This window comes from Ambystoma mexicanum, chromosome 1q, assembly GCF_040938575.1.
Source record: "Ambystoma mexicanum isolate Mex_15411 chromosome 1q, UKY_AmexF1_1, whole genome shotgun sequence".
NCBI classification, from domain to species: domain Eukaryota; kingdom Metazoa; phylum Chordata; class Amphibia; order Caudata; family Ambystomatidae; genus Ambystoma; species Ambystoma mexicanum.
Window position 1 is genome coordinate 584966514 of NC_090922.1, and position 18057 is coordinate 584984570.

Here is an 18057-nt window from a genome sequence, read left to right on the forward strand (position 1 = left end):
AAATGCAATGTGTGGGGCCTTTTTTTCAAAAGCATTTCGAATTTTAACTCGCCTCTACACCACTCCCTACTCCCCCACCCGCTCTCACACCTCCCTTGGCCCCCCTCTCCCCTCCTTCTCTCCCATATCACCTGATGAGGTCTCTAAACAAGTCCGCTCTGTGAAAGTCTTATACAAACAGGTGTTTCCCTGCTCCTCCAGAACTATCAAGGACAACATTGCCTCCCTTGCTCCAGCCATGGCTGATTTCTGCAATCACTCCTTTACAACTAGACCCTTCACGCTACTCCTCAAGCACTCCCTTGTGCACCCTCTCCTCAAAAAGCCTTCTGCCAACCCCTCCTGTCCGGCTAACTACCACCATTAACTGCTTCCTGGGCCAACTCTTGGAGAACCTCGCCATCTCCCAGCTTATTCTCCATGACCACCAGTCCGGCTTCAGAGCAGCGAGAGACACAGAAACTGCACTCCTGAACACCCGTGAAGACTTGCTCTCTAATCTCGATTCCAACTCTCCTTCTGTTCTTATCCTTCTTGACCTTTCCTCTGCTTTTGATATGGTCAATCATGCCACCCTTATAAATCGGCTCTGTGATACCCTTGGCATCATGGACCTGGCTCTGGACCGGTTGACCTCCTTCCTCTCTAACTGACCTTCCCAGGTTCAACTGGGCCCTTTTCTCTCCTCCATCTCACTTTCCTCCTGTGATGTCCCTCAGGGCTCTAACCTCTCACAATGGCTTTTCAACATCTATCTTGCTCCTCTATCCCTTTTGATCTCCGCCTTCTCCCCTAACTTCCAGTGTTATGAGGATGACACGCAGCTCTCCTTCAAGCTTCCCCCCACTGCCTCCTCGTCTTCCTCTCTCATTCCTGACTCTGTCTGCTATTCAGGCATGGTGCACTGCTATCTCTGCCTTAATGCCAGTAAGACTGAGATCCTTCTCATTGGGAAACAGCTCCTTCCTTCCCTCCTACCCTGACCGTCTTGTGAGGCAAAAAACCTTGGTGTCATCTTCGACTCCTCTCTCTCCTTCTCTCCTCACATCACAGACATTGCCAATAAGGCCTACTTTCAGCTCAGACGCATTCTCCCTTTCTTCACCTTCCCCCACAAACTCAATATCTCTAGAGCTTGGGTCCTCTCCATGCTAAACAAGTGCAAAACCCTTTTCCTTAAACCGCCCCCTTCAACTAATCCAGACTAGGATTGCAAGATTTATCCTTGGCCTCAAGCCCATGGACTGCATCTCTCCATGATTCGAGGGGTGACTCTCTGCATCGTCGTCGGAAGTCGGTGGGTCTCCTTCCAAGAGTCGGTCTCGCCACTCCTCCGCCTCTTCTAGGCATTCCAGGAAGCGCCGGCATAGGTCGCCTTCCCCGTCCTCTTCCAAGTACTACGCCCGTCGGCGGGTCGCTTATCCCTCCATGCAAGCGACACCAGAGGAATGGGCTTCCTTCGGGAAGCAGATGCTAGCGATTCTGGAATCGCAGGGCACCGGTCTGTCCGCGCCTCTGTGTGGGGTCGGTCGGCACCGGTCGAGAGACACTGCCCGTACGCCTTCGGGCTCGGGTGGTCGGCACGGCTCGCGGGAGAGGTCCCGCTCGGACAAGGGTAGCCATTCTCGCCATGCCCGTTCCAGGTCCCGGTCCTCGACGTGCTCGAGACCGCGTGATCCTGTGCCGTCAGAGAGTCTGCCGGCAGTGGGCAAGTCTTTGTCGCGAAAATACCGTCCAGCCAGTAGCGACCCCTGCTACTTGTCTAGGCACCCCACCCCGGAGAGTTTGGTGGTGCAGGCGGCTACGGCCCCGGCAAAGCAGGCATCGTATCCTACCATCCCTCCGGATAGGGATGACAAACGTTTTGACGGCTGGGCGAAGTAAGTGTTTTCTTCAGAGGGTATGGCGCTTCAGGCGGCCAACTCCATATGTGCCTTGTCTCGTTTCACACACAATCTGTGGAACTGTGTTGCATTAGCGGCTGATCATATTCCCGAAGGGGACGAACGGGATGGTTTCCTTGCTATGGTTCAGGATGGCAAGGATGCTATGTGTGAGGCCGTTCAGTCGGGTTTTGACTTGGCGGATTGTGTCAGCCGGACCATGGCGGTGAGCAACGTAATGCGCAGGTTTGCGTGGTTGCGGAAGTCTGGGTTCGCTCCTGATGTGCAGTCCCGGCTTCTCAACATGCCTTTTGACGGTGAACACCTTTTTGGCAGCAAGGCTGACGAGAGCCTTGAGAGGTTGCAGACCTCTAAAGCTGCAGCGAAATCGTTGGGTGCTGCAGTTCGCCAACCTCTGCCTTTTCATCCTAGGGGACAGCAATGGAGGGGAGGTTCCTTTCGCTATTACTCGTGCTTCAGTAAAGCGAGAGGAGCTAGCAGTCAAAGAGGCCATTGTAAGAGTGCCAGAGGTGGAAACAAAGGTACTCGAGGTGCCAAGGCCGCTCGGGCAGTTGCCTCTTTGCCCTCAGGCAACGCCGCAGCCGCTACCACTCAGTCATGAGGCCAGGTCCCATGGTTCGCCGGTTGGGGGAAGGCTGGCGCAGCATCTTGTAGAGTGGCAAGCCATTACTTCGGATGTGTGGGTTCCGGAGATCATAACCCACGGCTACTGTCTTCCTTTTCGGCAGAGGCCTCACGACAATCCACCAGGGGACCTCTCTTTGAAGAGTCCGGATCCACTCCTTGTGCAGGAAATTCAAGCCCTGCTGGAGAAAGGCGCCATAGAACTGGTGCCTGTAGCGGAGAGGAACAAGGGATGGTATTCCCCTTATTTTTTGATTGCAAAGAAAGACGGGGGATTGAGACCCATCATGGACTTGCGCGGTTTGTACAAACTCCTCAGGAAGGACAAGTTCAAGATGGTGACTCTTTCTCAAGTCCTCCAGGCCCTTCAACTTCAGGACTGGTTGGTGTCTCTCGACCTCAAGGATGCTTACTTCCATGTGCCGATCCATCCCAAGCACAAGAAGTACCTGAGGTTCGCTGTTGGCGACTCGCACTTTCAGTTTCGGGTTCTGCCGTTCGGATTGACCTCCGCCCCGAGGGTTTTCACCAAGCTCATGGTGGTGGTGGCAGCGCATCTCAGGAAAGGGGGGATTCACGTCTACCCCTACCTGGACGATTAGTTGATCAAGGGGAGCTCTCCTGAGCAAGTCCTGGATCATCTGTCCGTCACCTGCCACGCCCTTCACAGGCTGGGCTTCTCCCTCAATTTAAAGAAGTCCCATTTGACGCCAACGCAGTGGCTCCAGTACATTGGAGCAGTGCTCGACACATCCCTGGGGCAGTGTTTTCCTCCTCAGGTGAGGGCTCTTCACATTCAGCAGATGGTGCACAAGTTTCAGTTTGGCCAGAATCTCCCAGCGTCCGAGTTCTTGAGACTGCTCGGCCTCATGGCATCCTGCATTCTTCTGGTGCCAGAGGCTCGTCTGCGGATGAGGTCTTTGCAGTGGGCACTCAAGCTCCAGTGGTCTCAGTGCTCCGGCAGGCTGTCGGACCCTGTTCAGGTGCCGCCCTCGGTAGCCCGGGACCTTCTGTGGTGGGCCGTCGAGGGCAATCTGATGAAGGGGGCCCCATTTTGGCTGCCCTGGCTGGAGGTGACGATCGTGACGGACGCATCCCTCACGGGATGGGGAGCTCATGCCAACGAGTTGACAGTCAGCGGTCGTTGGTCTCCGTCGGAGTCCAGACTCCATATCAATCTGTTGGAGCTGAGGGCCGTCAGGCTAGCCCTGAAGGCTTTTCTGCTGACTGTGTGCGGGAAGAGTGTCCTGATTCTGACGGACAACACGGTGGCCATGCACTACCTCAACAAAAAGGGGGGGGCAGGGTCACTTACGCTGTGCAGGGAGGCGATGCAGCTCGAGTTCTGGGCCATCCAGCAGGAAGTTTCGATCTCGGCTGTTCATCTGGCCGGAGACGACAACGAGACGGCGGACGCTCTGAGCAGGCAGAGCACGATCTCTCACTAATGGGAGATGGCTCAGGAGATTCTCCCGGAGATCTTCTCCCTTTGAGGGACCCCTCAATTGGATCTCTTCGCCTCCAGTGTCAACCGGAAGTGCGAAAGGTTTTTCTCGCGGGAATTTCCTCCAAAAGGAGCCTTAGGAGATGTGTTTGTGGTGGAGTGGTCATTCCCACTGCTGTACGCGTTTCCTCCAGTCCCCGTCATCCCGCAAGTGTTGCGGAGGTTACGGAGGTTCGGTTCCCGGATGATCCTCATTGCTCCGGCGTGGGCCCGGAGGACGTGGTACCCGGACCTTCTAGACTTGTCCATCTGCCCTCCACGTCGTCTTCCCTACCAAGACGATCTGCTCTCACGGGAGGGGGGGGGTCAGGTTCTCCATCCAGAGTTCAGATCCCTCAATCTTCACGCTTGGCTTCTGAAAGGTTGAGGTATAAGGATTGGGACCTCCCTGAAGACGTGATGGAGATGTTGCTCTCGGCCATGCGGCCGGCAACAAAGTCTCTGTACCGTTGCCGTTGGAGAAAGTTCTGCGACTGGTGCAGAGTACAGAATGTGGAACCTTTTGAATGCGACATTCCCATGGTTTTGTCTTTTTTGCTTTCTTTGGCCCACAGGGGCTTGCAAGTGGGGACCATTAAAGGTTACCTGGTGGCGCTGTCCATATTTAAGTGCTCGTCTGAAGAGTGTTCCTATTTTAAGATTCCTTTAATTTCGCAGTTTTTGAAAGAGCTCACTAATGTGTTCCCTCCGTCACCTTTTTTGGTGCCAGGTTGGGATTTTAACCATGTTCTTAAGGTTCTTATGGGTGCTCCGTTTGAGCCTTTACATTCTTGCCCTTTGAGGCTTTTGACTCTGAAAACTGTGTTTTTGGTTGCGGTTACTTCCGCTCGCAGAGTGAGTGAGTGAGTTACAGGCACTTTCAGTTAAGCCACCCTTCACTGTGTTTCACAAGGACAGGGTTGTCCTTAGAGTTCGTCCTTCTTTTCTTCCGAAGGTGGTTTCGGATTTTCATTTGAGCCAGAAGGTTGTTCTTCCGGCGTCCTATCCTCCTCCACATCCTGGTAAGGAAGAGGAGAGGCTCCATAGGCTTGATCCTCGGAGAGCGTTGAGCTTTTATATTTTGTGCATGTCCCGGGTCAGAGTGGACGATCAACTTTTCATTGGTTACGCTGGAAAGCGTTTGGGACAAGCTGTGACGAAACAGACTTTGTCTCGTTGGATTATTTTGGCTATCTCCGAGTGTTACCGCTTGGCGGGTAAGGACCCTCCGGCTGGCTTGCGGGCCCATTCTACCAGAGGAGTGGCTGCGTCTACTGCCCTGCAGAGGGGAGTTCCTATTCGTCACATCTGTGATGCAGCCCCCTGGGCTTCAGTACATACTTTTGTACCTCACTACTCCCTCGATTCCATCAGGGGGCAAGATCTGGCCTTTGGCAAGGCAGTTCTCTATTCCGCAATTTGATTGGGCATGCTAAATTTGTATTCTAAATTCTTTCCCACCTCCTTGCTTGGTACTGCTTTGGGAGTCTGTCATAGATATGGAATACATCAGAGGACCCAATCCCCTCGAAGAACAAGTTACTTTCTTACCTGGTAACGTTCTTTCGATGGGATGGTCCGACGACGTATTCCATATCGCTCCCTCCCTGCCTTCCCCACTGTAGAATTTCTTTTGCGATTGCAGCTTGCGTTTCACAAGGCCTTGTGTCTCTGCTGGCAGAAAACTGGTGGCACACGTTCTGGGAAAAAACTATAACCGAGTCTATGGGCGTCGTGCGTCCTACTTATCACATCGGGTGACGTCGGCCGTCGGAGGAGGTCCTCGGGGACGGCGCATCGACCTCATCGACACAGGACGCAGACGCCAAAGATTTTCCGAAGCAGCACAGCTGTGGACATTACCTGTCATAGATATGGAATGCGTCGTCAGACCATCCCATCGAAAGAACGTTACCAGGTAAGAGAGTAACTTGTTCTTCTAGAACCCTTCGGTCTTCTAGCTCCAAATCTCTGCAGATCAGATGCTTTCCCAAGCAGAGAGTGGGGTGAGGGGGGTACATCTTTCTCCTCTGCAGGTGCCTCCCCTGGAATGGCCTCCCTGCCCCTCCCAGATTTGAGCCGGATCTCCTCAAGTTCGGAACGCTTCTCGAGACCTTCCTTTTCTCTTCCTCATTCCCTCTCCACCTCCCCTGCTAATTTCTCTCTGGCTTGTTTTGACTGGCTGCGGGGTTCCTTCAGATTAATACAGGGCACCAGGCCCTCCCCAACCTGCACTTGCCCTTCCGGGCTCCCTTCCACTGCACTAGCCTGGTTGGGCCTGCTCCCCATTGAGCCCTTGAAGCCCCATCCCTCGCACTTAGCACGTGGACCTTCTTTCCCCTTCACTCTCTGCATGCCTCTGGCATTTGTCCACCTGGCCTCCCCTTGGCACTCGCTAAACCCATGGGCCCTTCTGCCCGGACTGGCACTTCCTAGCTCCCCTCTCCTCCGCACTTCTTGTTTCTGCACGTGCACGATCCGAATGATACAAGGCCTTGTAGGACTGTATTGTTTTTCATCCCTGCCCCACCACCTCTTTTGTCTTGTTGTGCCTTCAAACATCTTTTGCTGTATAGGTGCATTATAAACACCCAATTAATAAAATAAATAAACCCTGCCTATTGGACTTTCAAGAGAAGAGATTAAATTAAAAGACTATTATTATAAAAAGCATAAAATTGCACCGGACAGTTCATTATCTGTGCTATAAAAGATTCTGCTAATTGGCCAAAAAATGCAGCTGAGATTCAGTAGCAGAAACAAAAGTAGTGACTTGATAAATAAACAAAACCATGAACACAAGCATATGTACTGTTGCCCCTGACACCCATTTTCACCCACCCTCAGTCAAGTTAACTTACCCAAGCCAAATTTCTCAGTGGACCTAGCCTTACCACAACCTATAGAGCCCAACACTCCCACCCAGCTGTCTCAGCAATCCTTTTATCATGTACTTTGTTATTGAACTGGGTTCCCTATACGCAGTCATTGTAAGCAAAGCACCACCATTAGTCTTGACCATTTAAGAAATGTGGTCAAAGAGGAGTTCATGAAATGAGTAAGTAAGCAAATCGACTGCCATTACTTCCCCTATTTTCTGAAGCCACGACACATACAGAGGGGTATTAGCCTAAACACCACCCAGGACAGCTACAATCCTCCAATCATAACCCACCACCCCTACCAACCTCCCATCCCTAATAACCAATGTAGTTACAGCTTAGTCATTTGGAATGGGGACTCCTAAAATGGATTTAATAATGCCCACCTCTTACCAACCTCATGCCCCTCTGAACAAAGTTCCTCGAACACTGGTCTGGGGAGTTGGCATACATATCATGCCAGCTACAGATTTATTTGACCCAGGATTCCTCATACACCTATCTGTTAAACTTGTGTACATTCCCCACAATTGGGACCATATAGATTCTGAGCTCTATCAGCTGTTGTGACATAGAATGAGGAGACTGGCCAAGGGATGGTATGTATGTTGCTATAAGCGTTTATTAAAGAAAGAAACCAAACCTGTCTATCCCTATCTAAGGTGGTTTCCCTACCGAAACAAACTAAACTCGGGTCAGTCAGAATGTCAGTAATGTCCAAATCAAAAGTTCCATCCTGGTCGAACTCCTCACCTATCCCTACCACTAAAACATAAAGGCTAACATTTGAGTTTCTGCTCCCTTCTCCTGGGTACAAGTCTCTCAAAATAAAGGGTTCAAAAGTTCCAAAACAAATGACTCTTCCACTTCCAGAGCTGGGAATTATTTAGGAGAATGCCCCTCTTCTCCTATCCTTCCAGTAACTTTTATCAGGCTGTTCTTCAAGGTTTTCTAACCTTAGCATATTCATGCATTCTTGTAATTCCCTCCAAGGGCTGTTCTTAGATTACTTATTGAAGGGTGTAAGGGTTTCTTCCCTTTTTTTGTTGAAAGTCTGTTTTTATATAAGTATACGAAAGAAGCAAATCACATCACATTGGTGAAACGTACATCTTGCAAGATTACAGAACTGTACGGGACAAGGAATTGAAGCTCTCAAAAAAAAAAAATCCAGGGAAGTAAAACAGTTAACACAGCATAGGAAAACAATGTCCCCTTCTGAGCTCTCTTAGAAAACGATACCTCTTTGAACCCTCCCACGTCCACCCTTCCAACCTGGCTGGGACGATGGACATTTCGGAGAATGGGTACAAGGGGCGACAGTAATCATTACTAATAAGGCCTTGGGTTAGCTAAATCGCAATGTGCGTGTTTAGGGAACCAGATATACATCCTATCACTGAGTAAAAGGGTTTATGTGTCTTCATTCCAAATACATAGTTGGTCTCGTACATTCCTCATTAACTGCCTTATGGGACCTGTAATAGTCAATAAAAGGTAGCCATTCCTTGTTGATGTGCGTATGCGATTCTGTCAGGTCGGGGGGAAGGCTCTCTTCCAGTAGATGGTGAGACATACCCTTGCAGCCAGAAGGGGGTTCCTTTGCATGTGGCGTAGCAAAAAGTACTCCTCGTCCTGCGCTTCAAGACTTAATAACACCAACAGTGGGGTTAGTTCTCTCTCTATACCATCAATGTCCCTGATCGATCGGAGGACCTCCTTCCAGTAACACTGAGCTAGGGTTCATTCTCACGATATGATATCAAGGGTCTGTCAGGACTCCTTTTAAATAAAGATACATCAACGGTGAGATTGTAATACCCCAGAGGAGGGCTTCTAGCTCAGCTTTCTGTAGAAAATGGCATTCCCTTCATACCTGGCCTGCCCTCATCAAGCCCGGCTCATGGTAAGACTGAAACCGTAAGGGGTCTTTTATTGGTACGACGTCCTATCATCGACATCTCGAAAAAGAATTGGGGGGTTGGAAAGGGCATATAAAGGGTTGGGGGGTCGGGAAGAGTAAAAAATAGGTAGAGGAAGGGGGGCTTTTATAGAACCCTTTTATTTTGTCTCTCAATGGTGAGGCCCAAATACAACTAAGTGGTGACGGCCAAGATCTTATTCCTTCCATTTCCTTCGAACTTGTCTAAAGACGCCATACCACAGATAGGACTGGGTGCACTCATACTCTACATGGGATACATTTACAGGGAACCTAGAGTCACTCTCCCAGGGTGACCAAGACGAAAAGAAGTGTCTCTAGTGCCACCAACTGTTTGTTCTTATTCTTCCTTAAGTGATCAACCAAAACCCAGAGTTGGGAGGCTCTATAATATTCATATAAATGTGGGAAACGTGCCCCCCCTACGTCTTTTGGCAGAGTCAAGGTGTTGTAGGCTATTCGCTGTCTCTTACCCATCCAAAGAAAATCTAAGAGCGTTTTTTATTTCATAGTTAAATGTTTGCAACACTAAAGGGAGGCCTGAAATATGAACAACACACATAGTAACACGTTCATTTTCATAGCCGTAAGGTGAGCTGTCCAGGATAACTATTTTCTGGACCAGGCCAAAAGGTCTTTCTTTATTGTGTTCCATATGGGTGGGTAATTCGCTTCATACATTCTCTCTGGTTGCGCAGTAATGTATACCCCAAAATATTGTATTCTGTCAGTATGGAGATGTATTCCATGGGAAGTTAATGTTTGTACTATTGATGAGGGGCAAGCCTCCAGTGGTAATGCAAATGTATTAGATTAAGTTTGAATCCTGCAAGCTTGCCTTATTCTGAAATAGTGGCAATAAATTCAGTGAGTGATGTAGTGGGTTGTGTAATATAGGCCAAAATATCATCCGCGTATAGCGCTAATTTAAATTACTTCCCTCCCTTTTCAATCCCTGTATCTGACTGTTGAAACGAATCGCTACTGCTAGTGGTTCCAGTGTAAGGGCAAAGATTAAGGGGGATAATGGACACCATTGCTGGGTACCATGTCTTAGAAAGAATTCAGCGGATGCCATGCCATTAATTACCGTTGTAGCTCTTGTGTATTGGTAGTCGGGGCTCCTGCGAGCCACCTAGAGCCAATACCAAACTGCCTTGGTGTTGCTTCCATGAACTGAAGGGTTACTGAGATTCCTCTCCTTAACAACATTGTTATCCTCAGGAGGGGAGTCCTTCCCCATGGGATCCTCCTGCATGTCACCACCCCGAGGGGGACTATTGGTTAGTGGCCTCAAATCTCTAGCCTCATGTAAACGAGCTCCCCTCTGGGAGAAGTGACGCCATCTGAAGGATTGTCACATAGCCCAAATTCTTGTTCCTCTTACCCATTCCGCTGCTTAGAAATTTGTACAGTGAAGTGATGCGGAGGGCGGTGCCTCTGTCAGAATCAGCTTCTCAAACACTCCCAGTAGGCAGCAACGTTATGTGCTGGACACTCAACCCAATGTCATATTTGAGGGTGCACCTCATTCTATCCATTTCTTTTAAGGCAATGTCCTCCTTGTACCTTTGAAAGGATTTACCTCTCCTGCTAAGAATATGTCTTCCAAACTTCTCCACCCTGCTCCTTTCATTTTTCAACTCTGGAGCCCTTTGTAGCAGGAGTAGAAATCTGATTGAATATGTTTACATGGGGAGGAAAGAGTACTAATCTAGAGCCTGAAGTTTACTTGATCAATTCCCCGGTCTTGGGTCGAGTTGACAAATATACATGTTACGCGGCCTACTTTTCTTGTCAAGCCACATATTGGCCTGATTACGAGTTTGAGGGTATTGGTAAATCCAGCAGTGTATGTTAAATACAGCTGGATTTGCCAACTGCCCAATTTCGAATTCTGTAAATACCACCAGCTGTATTTGAGCAGAAAGCCCTTCTATCCTTAGAAGAACTAAGGTTTCTAGTTGTTCACTAGGTACTGTGGTGAACCAGAAGGAGGACTCGGACTACATTGGGTCATGCTAAAGAAGGTATATTTAAATAAAAAGGAAAAATACCTAACTTGCCCTATAGCTATGAGGGAGTTTCCCTGCCTAGCAAAACAAAAGTTAAGGCTGCTTGTCAAGTCCAAAATAAAATTCAGTCAGAATCCGAACCAACTAACTGGCCCTGCCATTTTAGAAAATACCTAACTAAAAGGAAAATGGCAAGGCTTGCACACTAAACTTGGCAGGGCTTCTGCCGGCCCAAGCTCTGTTAGACTTATTTTCAATCTTCAAAGTTCCCTTTTCACTGCAGGATATTGTTCCCAATCTTTGCATCAAGTGTGAGGGGTCAGCAATTAGAAGCGGACACAAAGTTGCAAGTTTCACAACAGTAGCCATCTATCTTCTATATATATATAAAAGTCAAAATGTGTTTGTGGCGGTTTTTGTGGAAAAGCGTTCCTTATACAATTCCACTCCGTTTCACCAATCTGCGACAAATTTAGTACAGTTGCCTGTTATGAGCCTCTGGAGGTTACTGGCTACATGACATTTGGACACCCCACCCCGTGCCCCAGATTTCAGCACAAGTAAAAATGTGTTTGTGGGTTTGTGGCTTGGTGAAGCATTGTTCCTTATACAATTCCACAAGCTTCATCAAACGGCACCAAACTTTGCATAGTTACCCGTTAGGGCCCTCCGGACATTACTGGCTATGTGACATTTGGACACCACACCCCGTTCCATGGATTTCAGCACAAGTGAACATTTGTTTGTGGGTTTGTGGCTTGGCAAAGCGTTGGTCCTTATACAATTCCACACTGTTTCACCAAATTTTGAATAGATACCTGTTAGGAACTTCCAGACATTACTAGATACATGAAATATGGACACCCCATCCCTTTCCCTGGATTTCATCACCTTCACACATGAGATGGTTGTCTGAAGTAGGCAAAACATCAATGTGGTCGTAGAAGGACCGGTCCCGACACGAGGAACAAAACCCGAGGTCAAGGCCGCAGGATGCACGGTTTCCAAGATATCTGCACCACAATGCACCACAAGGAACTGCACCATGCCAGGGTGAGGTGGCAGATGGGGAGAGAGCACAGAAGATCCCAGTATGCAGCAACACACCAACTCTCCCCTCCCCCCAACGTCTGCTCTGGGGTATGTCAGTCAACCACACACACACATTCTCAATGCAGTTTACTCGAGGGTGCAAAGCACATCAAGCGATAAGCCAATTGGAAAAGCGACCTATAGAACAGTTTTATCATGTTTGTCTACAGAACCCGTTCGAAGAACGGGTACTTCTGCTAGTATTTATTCAAAGAAAATGGGTATGGAAAAAGGCCTATCTTGCCCTAACCAAAAGGAAATGTCCCTACCTATAAAACGAAAACTAAAGAAAGTTGACCTTGTGTGCAAAATACTTCTGACCCTCACACTAACATGCAAAATCAAAAGGCACAATATAATTCCTGTTGTCACTTCAACCAAGTTGTGCAAAACCATAGATGGATACAATTTCAGCAGAACATTCCTTGTCTCAAGGGTTTAACTTCCATTCCCCTGAACTGTTTTAGGGAAAGGCATCTGAAATACTCTGTTTAACCAAAGTTCATATTAAAGGTGATGGAAATGTCTCTCTCCTTGATATTCCTTTTAAGATGACAAGGCCAATGTTCTTTCTAGAATACAGGTTGAAATAAATTATAAAACAGTATTTTATAGTCTTTAAGATGGCAAAGCAAAATGTACAATCTTAACAAAGGCCTGATATAATAAAGTTCCTTCAAAACTGGTTGGAATTTATCTTGAAATTGGGCTTCATAACGAGTCCGGTGGTAATCCTGCTGGTGCTATCAGTGTTTTTCTGCCAGACTCGTAATATTTTACCAGTGCCTGACTCCTCGGAACCACTGGGAGATTACAACTCCGGCGGATCGGGAAGTCAGGTGCTGGCAAAATGTAAGTCCCCATTCCCATAGAGTCCCATAGGGTTCTATGGGAGTGGGGACACAGAAGCGCCGGCACCGTTGCTAGCGTTGCCAGCTCTTCCGTGAAGTGTTTGCCTACCGTGGCCGCTGCGCCCGTGATGATAAAGCAAAATGTTCACTTTCAACAGAAGACTTGATATAATAATGTTTCTTTTCAATAGAACATTGGATTTCCTGGTGTACTCCCCTGCCAGGAACTCCTATTCTGAAATACTCAACTTCAACAAAAAAAACTTAATAAGGCAAAAACTATTTTCCAACACAACACTGAATTTCCTAGAATACTCCCTTGCCAGGAACATCCTCCTTTTGGCTCACACAAATACCCTGGTATACTCTCCTGCCAGGTATCACTTTCAAAAAGGTTTCACTACCTGATGCTCTTATTCGCCACCTTTCTCTGAAATGTTCTCACAACTACACCTCTTCAGTGGCACAACCTTTGTTGACTTCAGTTAACACTTGCACCAATTTCCCCCATAGTGACATACTCTATTTCCGGGTTTATTCAAGCTCTTTCTGTCCACCTCTTTTACAATGTCTCTTGGCTTATAGAAATGCTGGTTCCAGGTTTCCCCCAACTGACATCTCTTATCAGGAGCATTGTACTGTGTTTTCCCTCTTGTTCGCTTTGTAAATCTAACACCCCATGGTCTACACTACTAAAGGGCCAACTCACTGGTATCTTCTGGCGTCTCAGACTCGTGGTTTGCTTTAGCGACAGAGCCCTGCATCCGGTGTGACCTTTGCAGCTTATCAAACCCCCTTTCAGAGCCTCTGTCAGCTTTGTGGTCCCTTGATGGTACAGTTGCAGCCTGTAGATTTGACAGTGTCGTGGACAACCTGTCTGAGGTTGTTGGTTCCTCTGCTGCGCTACCCTGGAGCCCTCTTGTCTCCCGCCACCCTGTTAAATTGGGTGGACCATTGGCAGTCCAGGAGCACCTCTCTCCTTCAATGGGTTTGGTCCTTCACGTCTGCCTCTTTCCGCGGCTCTGCTTACTGCTCTACGTACTCTGCAGCCTATTACGACTTCTCCTTCTCTCTCCTATGGGTTATTTTTTTATTTAAATGTCCCACAAAATTGATTTAATGGATAACAACTAGACTGCATGTTACTCTTAGTATTGCTGTTGATCCTCATTGACTCTTTACTCCTTTTCGTGTTCCCAGTACTAAAAGCTTTCTGGGAATTGGAGTCCAAACCATTTTCTTAGTGGTTCATGTTCTTTTGTTGAATACTTGTCTACATAACAATCATCATGAACATCAGATGTCAAATGAGTTTTAGAGAGGTTATGCACATAGGAAGAATGAGGAAAGATTTGTTTAAGATGTTTAACAGAAATAGGTTTCAAGTCCTTACAATTTGAGGGGTCTGAATAATGACAGCAGGCTATTAGAAATTCTGGGATTAGAGTTTCTTCTTCACAGTCAAGGGATGAATACCACATCTCCCCTGTCGGATCCATCACCTCCCCACCTCCGCCTGACAGCCATCTCCACCTGCCCACCTCCCCCTGACAGCCATCTCCTCCCATGTGATCCACCCTCAGAATACCACCCGCAGGGTCAGGATCAGGTGGCTGCTGCCTTCCCCTGGCCACATGGGAGGAGACTTTAGGCTGGGGGTCAGTGACATCACACAAGTCATGACTTTCAGTCACCTGTTTTAATAAAGAAAACTGTCTCTTGGTGCAAACATTTCCAAACCTCCAGGATTGCTTGGAAATAAACACTTTCACCTTCAAGATGTTGGGAATCTCTCAAAGTCCTGAAGTCCTCAGATAGGTCCCCCCCCCCCCTCAAACCCCCCCAAGTTATTTCACATAGGGCGGCCATCCACCCTGGTTTATCAGACTTTTATTGCGTCCATTGTTTTCTCAGCTCTAATTAAAACTGTTCATGTCCCCTTTTTTTCCCCCTTTCATAGGGTTTTCATGCACTCTGGTTTCTCATGCTCCCATGCCCTTGATAGCTTTCACAGACATTACGCATAATGTGCGTAGCCCTCTCAATCCCCCTTTCATACGGTGTTTGTATGTTCGGGTTCCTCAGGTTCCCTTAGACCTGGATATTGTTCATCGTCGTCACTCACAATGTTTGTATCTCTCTCAATCCCCTTTGCATAGGATATGTGTATATTCAGTTTTTATAAGGCTCATGTAACCTGGATAGATGTCAAAGCCGTCACAATGTTCATATCTCTCTCAGTCCCCTTTGAATAGGATATTAGTATATTCGGGTCTCTCAGGCTTCCATAACCTGGATAGCTTTCATAGCTGCCACTCACAATATCCATACCTTGTAGCGGTATCCCGTATGTTTGGCTTTCCCCACTGCTACTTGGCTCTGTAGCTATGGTTCAAAGTGTGTGGAGCTCAGGTACTCAGGCTCCTACATACGTCTTATCTTGGCATCCGCTTTGGCCTCCCGGTCCACCACTGCTCGCTAGTGGTTGCGCCACCAGGTGAGACATGGGGATTCTCAGCTCCCTCTCCGACCTCGGTTCCTTGGTTGGGGAGGACACCAACTCTTAGGCATTCAGCTCGCCACTTACTACCACTGACTCGGCAGCCCAGCGTGGCTACGCCCCTACAGGATGTCAACAGTGCAGGGGATGCAATCTGCATAGTGGTTCTACCTTCTCCGTGGGGGTTTCCTGTCTTATACACGTCACATGAATAGACAGAACAGTGTCCTTCTTTGCTGGTCATGCCGTTCAGTCTGTGTTCAGCATTGCCTTTAGCCAGAACATGTAAAGAAGGATCTTTGTAAAATATAGTTGTAGCAGGAGATATTAAAGTCCTTTCCACATCCATATATGCAGACAAGGTAGTTCTCCTCTTGACGTCCTTATTCCTAAGAGGGGAGTTACTCCATGTAAGGTCCCACTTGCCCAAATCCCTATAGAGGGTCTTGCTTAGTGGGCTTACCTCACTGGGCTCACTTCACTAGTTTATCAGGGGGTGGCTCCCCTCTGGGGAGAAGGGACGAATTGTTCAGATTCGTCACAGTACTCACTAAAGAGCAGGGTCTTGAGGCCCTTCCGGAATTGCAAGAATGATGGGGTCGTCCTAATTGCAAAAGGGATAGTGTTGTTTTAGTCTGATGCCTATCAAGAAAATGCTTGTGTAGCCCGTTTCCTGTCCCTGGACCATGCAAGGTGTGCTCTTCCCTTTCCCGGAGCAGGGACAGTTCCCATGGATACCACCACCACCACCCCATAGCCCGCTGGGCAGGGAGGGGCCATGGACCTACTAAAATAAATTGCTGTTGACAGGAAATGGGCTCTACTCTGGTTCTTAGATCACTAAGGGACACAGGCACCAAAAGGGGGCTGGATGGTTTAGTCCAAAACAAACACAGGACACACATGAATAAACACATACTATACATTTATTAACATGTTTTATTACCCTGGTGTCTGTGTATTTATTCATAGGGTCCTATAGGGTTCATGCATGTAGCCCTACCAGTTTTGTCGCGACCCTGGCCATGGTCTTACTCCTGGATCTGTGCATGCCATCTGAGCTGTTGACTGGATACATTTCCCCGGCCACCATCCTGCTGAGCCCCTTGTAGTGAATGATGTAGCTGGGAGGTATCTTTAGTCACATGTTGGCTCATGCACTTCTTACCTACCCCACTCACTGCCTCCTTGAACAAAATACCATTCAAGAAAAACTGCCTCAAACAAAAAAGGAAAATGATCAACAAGCATTCCTGAACAAGTTCAACAAAAAGTCTAATTTAGGCCCTGCACTCAAAACTAGGTGTTAAATATCAAAAAGGATACCCCGCCTCCATCTTGGCCTATGATTGAATAATGTGCCTATTTACCCCTATGACCTTTGTATACTAAACTTTTTACTTGACTGTCTCCTCCTGCATGATTGGGCTGCAATGGTCTCAAGCCGCTCCCTTCACCATACCACCGCCCCTCCATCACCTGTGGCACAAAGGCCGTCACTTAATAAAAGGATATGTTGTTTAACTCATTTGTTGGTGCTGCTCCTTTTGTGACGGTGCTATGTGCCAAAGTTCTGGTATAATTAGAGTTTTGAGCCTTCGTTATATAAAGGGCTTTCTTACTAGCTTCTTTCTAAGATTCTTTTAAATTTAAAACATGCTAATTTCACCGTGCTATCCTTTGGTCGATCTCTCGACTGATGCTTTTAGGGCCCAGCCTACACATCATGTCAATTCTAGAAGAAGGCTCTCAGATGGAACCCAGGATTTCCATGTATATATTTTTGATGTACTGCACAGTGTTTGGTGGCTCGCCTGCCTGGACCTGTTTTCGGGATCTTTACAGTGGCACTCTAAGTCCCATGTAATATGCTAAAGATCACATATTCAAGTTCCAGTAGGGGCATGTGAGACACCCCACAGTGAATCCTGTGTATGGCATTGCTTGTATTCAAATGCTCAGGTGCTGCACCTCTGCATTTCTACTCTGGGATCTTCCCGTATCTAGTCGAGAGACAATCCTAGGAGATTGGCCAATAGGGAAACAGGAAAAACCTCTACAATCCACCTCTGTGGGCTACCGTGTGCAGTGGGTCTTGTGGACAGGAGTACAGCTGTTCAAGTATGGCTATGGGGCGGCCTCGTGCAGGTCTCCGTGAGAGGCTCTAGCTTCAAATTGCACATTTACATACTCGGCACAGGTGGTGGCTTCATTCGGTTGCCACAAGGTTTTAGGACAGTTTTTTCTGATGTCCAACTAAGGGCTGTGAGAAACCTAAGGGTGTCTCACTTGCTAGTCCCTGGGATCACTCTCTCAGGTGGCCAGGGCAGAGCCATCGCTTTTGAATCCAGACCCTGTCGGTGGACCAGTGCGGGAGGATCACCTGGGTGAGTGATCTTCGTAGAGTGGGGGTGAGATGACTGATAGTGAGACGCCTATTTTTTAGGATTCTCCAATGTCCCAACTTCCTAACCCAAACCCACCTCTACACAAAATCTGGCCAGAGGAAGAGGATGACTGAGAGTAAAGAGGCTAACCCTTACATATCTCATTGGACATGTCCCGTTAATCAGGTCAGGCAAAGTCAGGCACTTGACCTTAATCACATACATCTGATACCCATTAGCTCCCTCCACATGGAGAAAAGGTGGAAAATAGAGGCACACTCTGAGAAAAGTGAGACAAGAGAAGGAGCAGATCTTCCGGGGCAACGGCGAACCCACTGGAGTAGGACGACTGATCGAGAGAATAGAGCGAGGGATAG

At 48.0% G+C, this 18057-nt stretch overlaps 1 protein-coding gene across 6 annotated transcripts in view; it reads left to right on the forward strand.

The window, feature by feature from the left end:
- The window catches only part of LOC138532704 (flavin-containing monooxygenase 5-like), a 338239-nt gene that overhangs the window by 211944 nt on the left and 108238 nt on the right, over window positions 1–18057 (forward strand). The gene's annotated exons all lie outside the window — the stretch shown is intronic.